The following is a 13633-nucleotide window of genomic DNA, read 5'->3' on the forward strand; positions in this document are numbered from 1 at the left end:
TAACAGCCGTATGGATTGGCGGGAAAATGGAACACATCCTGCATGTTGACCAAGTAAAGTTGATTAATAGTATCGTTTCTACGAGCATGTGTGTATCATTCCATTTATAATAAAACAAGCCTTCAATCTAACATATAAATTGTAGTTTCTGATGTTGATATTCAATTATTACTTTATCCACCTTAGCATTTTATTGTTGAGTAGAATGGGAACAAGAATGAAGAAATATTGTATAATTTTTTTCACTCACTAACTTGGCACAAGAGTATTGGAGTGTTGGCAAATGGCAATGAGAATGGGCTTGGTGTGTGAACGGCGGCATTGGTTAGTTAGCTTCGTGATTGCATGGTTTCGCAGGTGAATAGGACCTAAAGAGCCTTAATGTGACATGATCACCTTTGGGCATCAGAGGTGGATAGGCGCTTATGTGAATTAACTAGGATCTTATCTTTTTTAAAATACGATGACTTTATTTTGCTGTATTAATTAACTTGGCATAAGAGTATTGGAGTGATGAGGCGCACATGTACCGGCCATAGGTGGTTGAGGGTTGATTGTGGGGTAGCCACTAACATGCCAGGACTGACGATGGATGCATATTCAGTGTCACTGGGTTGTATAATGTATACTTGCTTGGTTTGGAGGGAGAATGGGATTCAAGGATTTTCTATGAGCTGATCAACTTGGGGGATTCATGCCAAGTAGGTTCCTTTTAAGGGTTAACCAACTAAGTCCATGGATTCAGTGGGCAGGAGGGTAGGGTAGGGAGTGATGGAGTACATAGCAAATAAACCTGATTAAGAATATCATTCCTAGAATTACGCATAAATCATTATAAGCTTAAAAATTATAAGGTTCCCACACTCAATAATATATCCCCTTGTACCCGTAACGTTGGAAAGCTTATCAAGGAGAACGAGACAAGATAAAAGAAGATGTGCATGGAGTAAGAGACTACAATGCCTTGACTTTGTTTCTCTTTGTTGACTACAATACATTACTTGTAGTTGTTGGCACCTCAAACATAACACTTGAACGAAGCAATTCAGTAGTAAATAGTTCAAATAAATAACTTATGTCTAGCTGATTTTCATGATGGAATGAACCATGCATAATCTAGATGTTCCAAGTCCCCCCCCCCCCATTGATCCATGTAGATATTACAGATATAACCCTTGTAAGTGTCAACGCTATGACCAAGCACCGAGATAATTAGCTCAACCTGTCAAGTCATAGATCTCCTGCCAGACCCAACCACAGGAGCTAATCTTAGACATTGCAAGCCAACCTTACTATCTACTCATCTGCCAAACACGAACTCCTTATCTATTCACTGGTTCGCCACATCAGTCATTGCCTTGGTGATCCGACTGGGCATGTTAGCTCACTAAGTTCGATATGTGTGCTGGGACCGGTAGCACACCAGAATGAGGAAAATGATCAACACAAAACAAGCACAATATATAACACACAAAGACGCTGGGTTTTCTTTTAAGAGAGTCAGCGATGTGCCTAAGTCCACAGGAGCCAAATCACATGGCGGTTATGTGTGTGTACAAGGGTTCCTTTCTGTGTAACAAATTAGAGTTCCAACGGTTCATGGGTTTAATTTTCCACTATTATTACATACTTATCTCGTAATACTATTTTGTAACCTCACCAAACTGTATCTTTCCGTAGATTGCAGTGTTGCTTGTACCTCCTACTTTCCAAGACACTGCACCTTCCTTCACTTTGCGTTGTCTGAGTTATACACAGCAATTTGGCACACCCTAGATAGGTGGTTAGCATGAATCTAACATCAAGGAGACAAATCAACCTGAACAAAGAAAATAGCATTTTGTATCTTTGTGACTTTTATATAGATATTCATATGTTTATTTTCTTACTTATGCCATCTTGCATATGGTGTATTTGCTTACATCTATATTTATACTCCTAGAAAATACACGAGTTGTAGCAGATTTGATCGATCTTCACCGTCCACTCGGGTTAATTAAACGGTTATCGTGCAAAGATGAATCACATTTCTCTTTCTAAAAATACATTTAATCTCATATTATTTACCTTTCCCACCTAGATGTCAAATATTTGCCTTCTATATATTTCAAAATACATTCAACCTCTCATTATTTATCTTCTATACCTAGACGTCTGATATTTATCTTCTATAAATTCATCATAAGATCTTCTATATGATCGAGACACCACATATACATACATACATACATACAAGATACAACTGTACATACATTCATATGTAGTAGTAACTCTGGACTGCCTTTCTGTTGCGGAAATGTCACGCCCGATTTTAACGAACAAAATCAGATACGGCTTATATGTGCTCAAGATGTTTAACACATATAAGGACGTCACAAGTGAAGTAACAAAAACAATACTTTTATAGAATAAATGTTAACTCTTACAGCAATTGATATATATTGTCTTCTAAGTAGACATCTGCAGCGGAACAGAAGCACTGATATCCAATAACACCACAGGCAACCGACCGGGAGATACGCTCCTAGAACGTCACAACCCCATCTTAATAATCTTCAACATCTTCACTCACTGAGCAGTACCACATATATTGCATAGCATAAGGAAAATAGCAAGTATAAGCACATGACGCGCTCAGTAAGTGTATAGAAAAATAATGATATATAGGCTTATGACAAGAATAGGCTAACACAAGGTATATTTGTGTAAATACGAGTAAAGAAAATAATTGAACTTTAAGCCTTTGAGCAGTTATTAAGTGAGTGTAACCCAATTAAACCAACCTCCAAGGTTGACTATATTGTAAACCAATACCACCTTGTACCACCAGTTTTACCAAACCATAACTATTCCACCACCATAACCAAAATCATAACCATCACTAAAACCATAACTATAACCTAAATCATCTAATCATGTGAGGATTCAAGTCTCTCATGACCGCGAGCACGACTAATATATCAGATTTTACACTCTACAGAGGTTGTCCAGCTTTTCTCACAAGTTATGATTTCTATGTTGCCATATTCGCGAAGCACTTAACAAACACCTATGGTGTGTTGCTCGAAAATCACTATGAAGCATGGCCCATCAATTAGGTCCTGGTACTCCAATGAATGTCAACCAGGTGTCTAATCGATATGTTAAGCCTTATCCATATCGATCTCGTGGTTGATACGATATTTCTTGGGTTGTTGCTCCATGAACCGGTCCTTATATGTGATACTTGGGCAAATATACTCAATAGGGTAATAACCAGTAGAAAGAGGGAGGAAATAGATGTTACAGCCATCCTAACCAAAGAGAATAGATGTTACGACCATCCTAACCAAAAGAACCTACTTGATTGGAACATATCCACAAGCCTACCGTACTTACCATCATAAACACTTACCATCATCCTACCATTCTTTGCCTAAGTCTTAGGGTTCCAAGTTACTATATCAAATTCATCATCATCATTGCATATGTCCACTAAATATGTATATGACACTACCCAACATCCCGACATTATGACTAACTACCACATAGGCTTCAAGGAATGTAAAGGAAGAACTAAGGATAACCTTAACATAGGTGACTACCCATCAGATTAATAGACATGCATGCAAGTTGTAAAATAGAGCTTTTATAAAACTTAGGAGCAATATGATCAAGAAATATACTTGACTTTTACCCAATACTGCTCAGTGTTGTCAAAACCTTGGTCTTGAAGTCCTCGAACAGATCTGAAGCGTTATCGACTAATCACGGATTCTATCGACATACAAAAACAACATCAAATAAACACCAAATAACTTCCAAATTGCAAAAACAATAGGAATATAACGATAGACTAGAATCTTGATTGAGCTAGACAAGGAGAACATAATTAACTGGACTTCGTTCGAAGAAAGATTACGCGATAGGAACTAAAGCTTTACATGAAAAGATAGAAAAGATTGATTGAAGTATTAACATGTGCGACTTACAAAATAATATATTATTTTAATATCATGAACTTATGTTTGCGATACAATGACATGTAGTTCATGGCCTATATGTCATTGTGATGACTACAAATTTATTAATCAAAATAATATCCTCATGTTGTAGGGATCTAGATGTAAATGAGGAAAATTTACTATAAATATGTGAGAACTGGTATCTAAAACTAGCATGATTGGATAGATGGTGATTTTAGAAAAAATTGAGCGCAAAAATCACTTAAATCGGAGCTAAAACGGAAAAAATATAAGAGATTGAAGGTGCAGGGGCTTTTCTACAAAATTCCCTAGTTTCCTAGAATTTTGGAATTATTTTGTATTGGAAAAGATTGAATTGCTGACTGGATGTTGACTGGGCTGACTCTGCTGATGTGGCAAGGTGACTGGACTAACACATCAACAAAGATGCTGACGTGGAAAGATGATGTGGCAGGCTGACATGGCACATATGCTGACTGGGTTAAAGTGGACACATGGCAACACGAGATTGGAGGATAAAGGGGTAAGTTTTGGACCTAATCTTGGGCGTTTAGATTGGATCCAACTGCTGAGATAGAGGGCAGAGATTTAGGTAAACGACGGCAGGGAAAAACAGCAGAGCAAGCTCGGGACGATGGCGACCTCGTCGGAGGATGACGTGGACCTCGAAGCTGGCCTTGGGATGCGACGACGAGCGGCAAAAAAGCTACGAGAGGGCGTGGGGAGTCCGTTTGACGGCTTGGCTTACCTTGGGCGATGCGGCATGGGAAGCAATTCGGTGATGATGCAGGCGACGAAGGCGTCCGGTTTTCGACGTCGGGGTAGTTTCAGCGGCCAGGAAGCCAAAGAGATGGTGGAAGAAGATTTTGCGGGTGTTGGCGGAGCTATTAGGTGGCTCGGTGGTGCTAAGCCACGCTAGGGTGGCTTGGCGGCGTGCTCGACCGAGGGAGACGATAATGGCAACGATGACAGGGAATTTCGGTGAGTTGGGCTTGAATCTCGGTGGGTTTGCTTGTGTGGGAAAAGCCGAGGGTGTGGTGACGAATATATAGGAGGGCGGAGAGGCTCGGGGTAGGGCAGGACTCTTGGCCGGTGGTGGACTCCAACTCGGACGCGGCGACATGTTCGAATCGGAAATGGAGACGTCGCGGTGAAGGCGAAGGTGGAACCGGCTCGGGTGTGTTCAGGCGGCGGGCTGGCGAGCGAGCGAGCAAGCGTACGTGAGTGGGCCAGGGCGCGGGTCGCGGCCTGGGCGGGAGATAGGCAGGCGACTGGGAGGAGCAGGCTGTGTGAGAGGGAGAGCGGGGTGATGGGCTGGTTTCGATCGGCCTAGGTGGAGAGGGAGGGTCTCGGGTTGGGCTAGGCTGGAGGGAGAAGATGGGCCAGTTCGGGTAGGGTTTAGGCCCAGCTGGGTTTAGGTATTTCTATTACTTGAAGATTTTCATAAAAAAGAGAAAGAAATTAAAATCCAAATAAAATACCCAATGAAGCCTAAAAATTCTAGAAAATTTCAACAAGCTTTTGAAAATATTTAGAAGCTAACTAAAAATATTTTGAGCTTATGAAAACATTTTGTTGTTTTGGAAATTAAAATTTAACTCAAAAGGAAACATATAGAATCCAAATGAGCTCAATAAAATCCAAGAAAAAACAGATAAAATCAACAACTAAAAAAGAAACCATAAATACCTATTGCTCATCACGAATGCATTCAAACAACTATAATCTTATTCAAATTTGAATTTAAATTTAGATTTTTTTCCATTCTAATTATTTAATCTGTAATATAATATTAAATTTTTTAAAATTTGAGAAATTCGAAAATAAGGGTGTGATAGAAAAGGACAACATTCAGATACAACTGTACTGCCTACTGACAACTAAGCCAACACATGCATGCCTGCATGCTGGAGATGAATGTGACCGGCGCTCGCCCGGCTGTATGCTTGCTAGCTGTATACTAGGAGTAAGTAATTGCTTGTTGCATGTCGAGGCTCCATCTCACTCGCGCTACTAATTTAATTTAATTTACACGAGTATATATATTGCTTTGCTGCCTACAATTAATTCCTACCACCTATATCATACCAATATGAGAAAAAAAAAATCCATAGCTATCTCCATGCATGCATATTTTGAAGAGAGTGTGCCATCGCCCCGCACATCGTCTACCATGGAGGTCGCATCCATCGAGAATTGTTTGTATCTTCTTATAAATCGGTCATCATCTTGACCCTCATAGTCTGGATGGATTGATTCCACTATATGAAATGTTAGAATATATAGGTTTAGTCCATTATATTTGTATATATAGTCCATTATATTTGAAATTATACAAATATAATGGACTAATCTCAAAGGCCCAGCAATGTGAGGGAGGTGTTTATTCTTTAGTCTCACCTTGCTAATGAAAGTGAATGAAGACCAATTTAAAATATTTTTTCTCCTCCACCAATTTAGTATGTGTGAATGAGAGAATTAGAAGAACACATGCACACACTCGCTCACCTCACCAAGCTATGGTCTGAGCGGGGGCGGGGACAGAGGGCGCAGGCGTACAACACCTGTGTGAATGGTCCGTTGAAATCGGGTCCAGTTGCTTGCGCAGGTTCGGTCTTCTTTTTGTGGTTTCTTTCTTTTTACTGTATGGAAAAACGAATAAATATATGGAGAACTCTGATCATGGTGGCGTAACTGTCTCCGATCGTGATGCGTCTCAACCGCGTGACTCTCCCTCTATACATATATGTCAGCCACCGTACAAAGGAGAGTCACGAGACACCACACACAATTAGGGTTTTATCAATTTCTCTCTGCTACGCCATCGCACGTAGTCTACTCCATCCCGATGCGCCGGCGTGCACCGATGAACGGGAGAGCAGGTCTTCGAAACCCGTCACTCTTGGGATTTTGCACCGGGAGAGGGCAAATAAGGTTTTTGGGAAACGCTCGGCGCGACTGCTCACGATCTTCTTCCTCTACATCATCACTGTCTACTTTGACTACTTCGTCTTTGTCATCGCCTACTAGATCGATATCACGGTGACCTCTGCATCGACTACTTCATCTTCGTCATCATCTACTTCAGTGAATCATTCTATTAATTGGTGGATTAATATTAGGGCTAATGTGCACGTGTGTGCTGATAGTTCAATGTTCTCTTCTTATCAGATCACTAGAGTTTCTTTTGTCTTAATGGGAAATAGGCCTCATGCTCCTGTTCATGGTGTTGGCATAGTAGATCTGAAGTCCATTTCAGAAAAGATCGTGCAACTGAGGAACGTGCATCATGTCCCTTCAATAAATAAGAATCTAGTTAACAGTTCCCTTCTCTGTAGAGATGGGTTTAAGGTGGTACTCGAGTCCAATAAAGTGGTTCTATCGAAACATGGACTTTGTATTGGTAAAGGCTATGAGTGTGGACGCTTGTTCCTCTTTTCTCTTTCTGATTTTTCTAATAAATCTATGAACCATATTTGTGGCAATATTAATAGAGATGAGGCTAGTGTTTGGCACTCACAGTTATGTCACATAAACTTTGGTTATATGACTTGAATTTCCAGCTTGAATTTAATTTAGAATTTTTCATTGTCAAAGGTTCCAAATGTCAAAGTTGTGTGCAATCCAAGCAACCTCGTAAGCCTCACAAGGCAGGCGAGGAGAGAAATTTGGTAATGTTAGAACTCATACATTCAAATATTTGCGAGATGAAATGGTGTGTTGACGAATGGTGGAAAAAGATACTTTATGACTTTTATCGATGATGCATACCGATTTTATTATGTGTATTTGTTCAAATCAAAAGATGATGCTCTAGATTATGTAAGATCTACAAGGTAGAAGTTGAAAATCAATTGGAAAGGAAAATTAAAAGACTTCGGTCGGATCGTGGTGGAGAGTACTTCTCGAGTGATTTTGACTTATTCTGTAAGGAACCTAGAATTATTCATGAGAGAACATCTTCCTATTCGCCCTAATCAAATAGGGTAGCTGAGAGAAAGAACCGCATACTGATTGACCTGGTTAATACCATATTAGACACTGTGGGTTTATCTACAACATGGTGGGGGATGCCTTGTTGACTTTGTGTCATGTTTTAAATAGAGTTCCTACTGAGAATAAGGAGAAAGCCCTATATGGAGAATGGGAAGGGAGAAAATCGACACTTTCTTATTTGCGCACTTGGGGATGCTTGGCGAAAGTCAATATACTAATAACTAAAAAACGCGAGTTGGGATCTAAGACAGTGGATTGTATCTTTCTGGGATATGCTCCGATCATTGGAGCATTGTCTATAGGTTTTTAGTAGTTAAATCTAAGGTATTTGACATGCTAGTCGATACAATTATGGAGTCTAGAGATGCCAACTTCTTTGAGAACATATTTTCTATGAAAGATATACATAACATTTCTAGTCAAACTTATGATATAATTCCTAAATATATCACATCACTCGAGTATTCTAAGCAACCACTCGAGCTAGTTCCTGAGGAGGATGACAGTGAGGCTTCGAGAAGAAATAAGAGACAAAGGACAATAAAATTCTTTGATGATGATTTTACTATGTACCTTGTGGATGACACTCCTAAGTCAATTTCAGAAGCTTATGCATCTCCAGATGCAGATTACTAGAAGGAGGTTGTTCGTAGCAAGATGGATTCTATTCTCGCCAACGGAATTTGGGAAGTCACAGATCGACCTTATGGTTGTAAACCTGTAGGTTGTAAGTGGGTGTTCAAAAAGAAGCTTAGGCCTGATGGTACTATCAAAAAGTATAAGGCTCCGCTTGTGGCCAAGGATTATACCCAAAAAGAATATGAAGATTTCTTTGATACTTATTCACCTATCGCTCGACTGACCATGATAAGAGTACTACTTTTCTTGACTGCCTCACATGGTCTTATCATTCATTAAATGGATCTTAAGACAATCTTCCTTAATGGAGAGTTGGATGACGAAATCTATATGGATCAGTCTGATGGGTTTGTAGTAGAAGGTCAGGAGGACAAGATATGTAAGTTGCTGAAGTCTTTGTATGACCTCAAACAAGCTCCTAAGCAATGGCATGAGAAGTTCGATAGAACGTTAACATCTACGGGCTTTGTTGTTAATGAAGCTGATAGATGTGTGTATTATTGTCATGGTGGAATAAGGGAGTTATTAGGTGTCTGTATGTGTATGACATATTGATTTTTGGAACAAATCTTGATGTGATTAGTGAGGTCAAATCATATCTATCTAGAAATTTCAATATGAAAGATCTAGGAGAGGCTGATGTGATCTTAAACATTAAGTTGATTAGAAGTGAGAATAGAATTACACTTTCGCAATTCCATTATATGGAAAAGATATTGAGCTACTTTGGCTACATGGACAGCAAGATCGCTCCAACACCTTATGATCCTAGCTTAATACTTTGAAAGAATAAAAGAATTATTAGGGATCAACTGAGATACTCCAAAATAATCGGATTACTCATGTACCTAGCTAGTACTACAAGGCATGACATCTGATTTGTTGTGTGCAAATTGAGCCGGTTTACTTCTAACTTGGGTGATGATCATTCAAATGCGCTTGATCGAGTCATGCGCTACTTGCTAGGTACTATCAATTTTGAACTTCACTATACTAGGTAACCATCAGTACTGGAGAGTTATAGTGATTTAAAATGGATATCCGATATTGATGAGATAAAGGCCATAAGTGGATATGTATTCACTCTTGGCAGTGCTGCTATTCACTTTGACAATAACTGTTTGATTATTACAGTTCATAAGGATAGCCAATATATCCTCAAGACATGTAAAGAGAAGATTGAAATCTATCAAAAAAATTGAGAAACTCTGGAATGATAGCGTTGAATTATATCCAAATAGCTAAAAATCTAGCAGATCAATTTACAAAGGGACTATCATGAAATGTGATAGATATGCATCGAAGGAGATGGGTGTGAGACCTATGTGAGTTATACAGTAGTGGTAACCCAACCTATGTGATCGGAGATCTCGTGAATTAGGACCTGGAAAGAACAAGCTATTGGTTAACTGAAGGAGAATACGATACAACCCACTCGAGTAAAGATGTAAGACTCTCAAAATCTGTGAGGCAGGTTGGCTATTGCCTTAATGTGTTATGTTGGCTTTAATTAGTGAAGATGCTAATCTATAGGGCATTCTTGAAAGAACACACCTATATGAGCCTGACTATTGGTCGCGGTCTATGAGACTTGGGTGATCTCTAATAAACTCATGAAGAGACCATGGTGTATGAGTTATATGCTCCATCCGCGGGGTAGCCTACTGGTAGTCAAGTATCAGTTATGACTTCAAGTGAAACTTGTTTGCACAAGACTTACAATTCAAGATTTAGTCCATTGTACAAGTTGTAAATGGGTATAGCTTGATGTTTTAGGTGGATGTTCAACTTAACAGTCTCTACTGAAACACTGGTATATCAAACAATATTGAGAAAAAGATAAATCTTCATGGGACTTTGAGATCTAGTGGGGGATTGTTAGAATATATGGGCTTAGCCCATTATATTTGTATAATTTTAAATAAATCTTAAATGCCCAACCATGTGAGCAAAGTGTATATTCTTTAGTCCCATCTTACTAAAAGAAGTGGATGGAGACCAACTTAAAAGGGTCTCTCTCCTCCACCCACTTAGCATGTGTAGATAAGAGGATTAGAAAAACACATGCGTGCGCTTGCTCGCCTCGCCAAGTCATGGCCGAGGCCGGGGCAGAGGGTGCGGGTGCACAACACCTGCGTGAATGGTCCGTCAAAATTAGGTCTAGTTGCTTGCGCAGGTCCGACCTTCTTTTTGCGGTTTCTTTCTTGTTACTGTGTGGGCAAACAGATAAATATATAGAAATTGTGTTGGTCAAGACGCCGATCGTGGCGGCGTAACCGTCTCCGATCGTGGTGCGTCTCAACCGTGCAACTCTCCCTCTGTATATATCTGCTAGCCGCCGCACAAAGGAGAGATGTGAGACACCACACACAATTAGGGTTTTACCAATTTCTCTCTACTGCGCCATCGCACGTAGTCTACTCTATCTCGCTGCACCGGCGTGCATCGATGAACGGGAGAGCAGGTCTTTGGAACCCGTCGCCCTTGGGCTTCTACACTGGGAGAGGACGAATAAGGTTTTTGAGAAGCGCTCGTCGCGACTGCTCACGATCTGCTTCCTCTACATCATCTCGATCTGCTTCCTCTACATCATCTCGATCTACTTCGATTACTTCATCTTTATCATCGCCTACTGGATCGACATCACGGTGGCCTATACATCGACTACTTCACCTTCATCATCATCTACTGCATCAAGCATCGACACCACGGGGCCGTCTGCATCTCGCGTCGCCATCGGGTACGTATGTAAATCCTACTCGAGTATATCTGCTAGTTGAGTACGTAGTTGAATATCTTGTCAAGGACATGTTCTAGTCGAGACGTATTGAGACTTGTCGAATCCTACTCGAGGCCAGTCAAATTTAGTCGGGACTAGTCGGAGCTAGTCGGAACACAACTGTTATTGATTATTTGCATCCGTTCTTATTAATTTTATATCAGAAATTAAATTAAATTATATCTGAAAGTGCTATTACTTCCAACATAAAACATATATGCAGTTGCTAGTATAGAAAAAAATTCTAAGACACGCACCTTTCAAATTAGGAGTGTTTGCATATGCATTTATTCCATGGAGAAATAAGATTTGCACATTTCAATGAATGTATCAAGCTTGGACATTTAAATGTAGTAAAATCTTATATGGTTCCATACATTGAATCTAGCAGTGTAAACACATGCACTCCGTGTAAATGGCTCGCGTATAGCTGGCACCAATAAAATAGGAGAGAAATGAATGAAGGCAGAGGGAAAAAAAACTATTTTCATATGTCATCTGTATGACTTTCTTAAGAAGTCAATGGTTCTTTTAGTATTGTTCCATCGAATAGAGTAAGCTTATGTTTATTACGTTGTCCCAAGGATATATGAATATTTATGAAAACCTATAATTTGTATCTTCCAGACTTCCACACTAGGTGTGTTTAGGTATACATTTATTTTTGGGGGAGCCTCTCAAAATATTTGTTTAGGTATACAATTATTTTTGGGCGAGCCTCTCAAAAACTATGTAATGTGTATCTTAGATACTAGCATATCTGGGTGTGCATTCATTTTGTGTGAACCTCTCAACAACTGGGTACAACTTGCAAAAGCCAAAGAACTATATATAGCTGTAACTTCAACTTATTCAATAGTGTCCTATACGGTTCCTAGTAATGATTTTCTTATTTACTACTTCCAATTAGTACATACAAGCTAGCACCCCTTCTATGCTGGAGGATGTCAAATGGTCAAGGATTTGTGGATCTCACGGTTCATTGATTCATTCCATGAAGAAATTTGGAGCTTATAACTACATTTAGTGGGTGCCAGAGGAATCTATAGGATGTCTTTTTCAAGAGAAGAATATACTAGGATTATATGAGTCATGCATAACATGTGACGCCCTATAAAGGTGGCTAGAAAGGAGATAAATCAACCAGGACAAATAAAATAGCATTTTTTATCTTTACATTGTTATCTGCATGATTTTTATATAGAAATGTATATGTTTGTTTTTAATTTATTCCCATCTTGCACATAGTGTATTTGATTACATATAGAAAAAAAATCTGAGATGTGAATCTTTCAAATTCGGTGTGTTTGCATATGCATTTATTCCAGGGAGAAATAAGATTTACCCCTTTCAATGAAGGTATAAAAGGTTGAACCCTTCAAATGTACATAGTAGCATCTATATATGGTTCCATACATTCAATCTTGCATTTTATACACATGGCACTCCATGTACATGATTCACATGCATAAATCTGGCATCCATAAAATAGGAGAGAAATGAATGAAGACAGGGAGAAAATAATTTTCATATGTCATATATATGCATGACTTTCTTAGAAATTCAATATTTCTTTTAGTATTGTTGCACCAAATAGAGTAAGCTTACATTTACCTTGTGCCAAGGATATCTGAATATTTATGAATTCTTCGACACAAGGTGTATTTGGGTGTGCATTTATCTTGTGGGTGAACCTCTCAATGTTTATGAGATATCTAAATATTTATTAGAAACTATAATGTATATATTCGACACTAGGTGTACTTGGGTGTGCATTTATTTTGTGTGGACCTCTCAACAACTGTATACAACTCACAAAAGATAAACAACTGTTTATAGCTGGAACTTCAACTTAATTCAGTAGGATCATATACGTTAACCACTTAATCTCACAATACTTTTGCTATTTACAGCTTCCAATTATATACGAGCTGGCATCCTTTTATGTCTGTGGAAGTCAAACGGTGTGGATCTCACGATTCATTCCAAGAAGAAATATGGAGCTAAGTACTACATTTAGTTGGTGCCACAAGAATATATATGACATCTCTTACAAGGGAAGAATATATAAGAATATATGCAGAGGTGTAGCAAGGGCCCGCCAACCCTAGGCTGTTGCCTAGGCTCCACTGTGGCCTACATGATGACTATTGTCTAACTGGACTTTGGTAGTTTCAGCCCGGGCAAAATCAAAGATGGGTTGGTTGATATTTAACCTGGGTAAAGTTTGTTCAGGGTGTCCAATGTTTCTGGC

This window comes from Phragmites australis, chromosome 9, assembly GCF_958298935.1.
Source record: "Phragmites australis chromosome 9, lpPhrAust1.1, whole genome shotgun sequence".
In the NCBI taxonomy this organism is placed as follows: Eukaryota; Viridiplantae; Streptophyta; class Magnoliopsida; order Poales; family Poaceae; genus Phragmites; species Phragmites australis.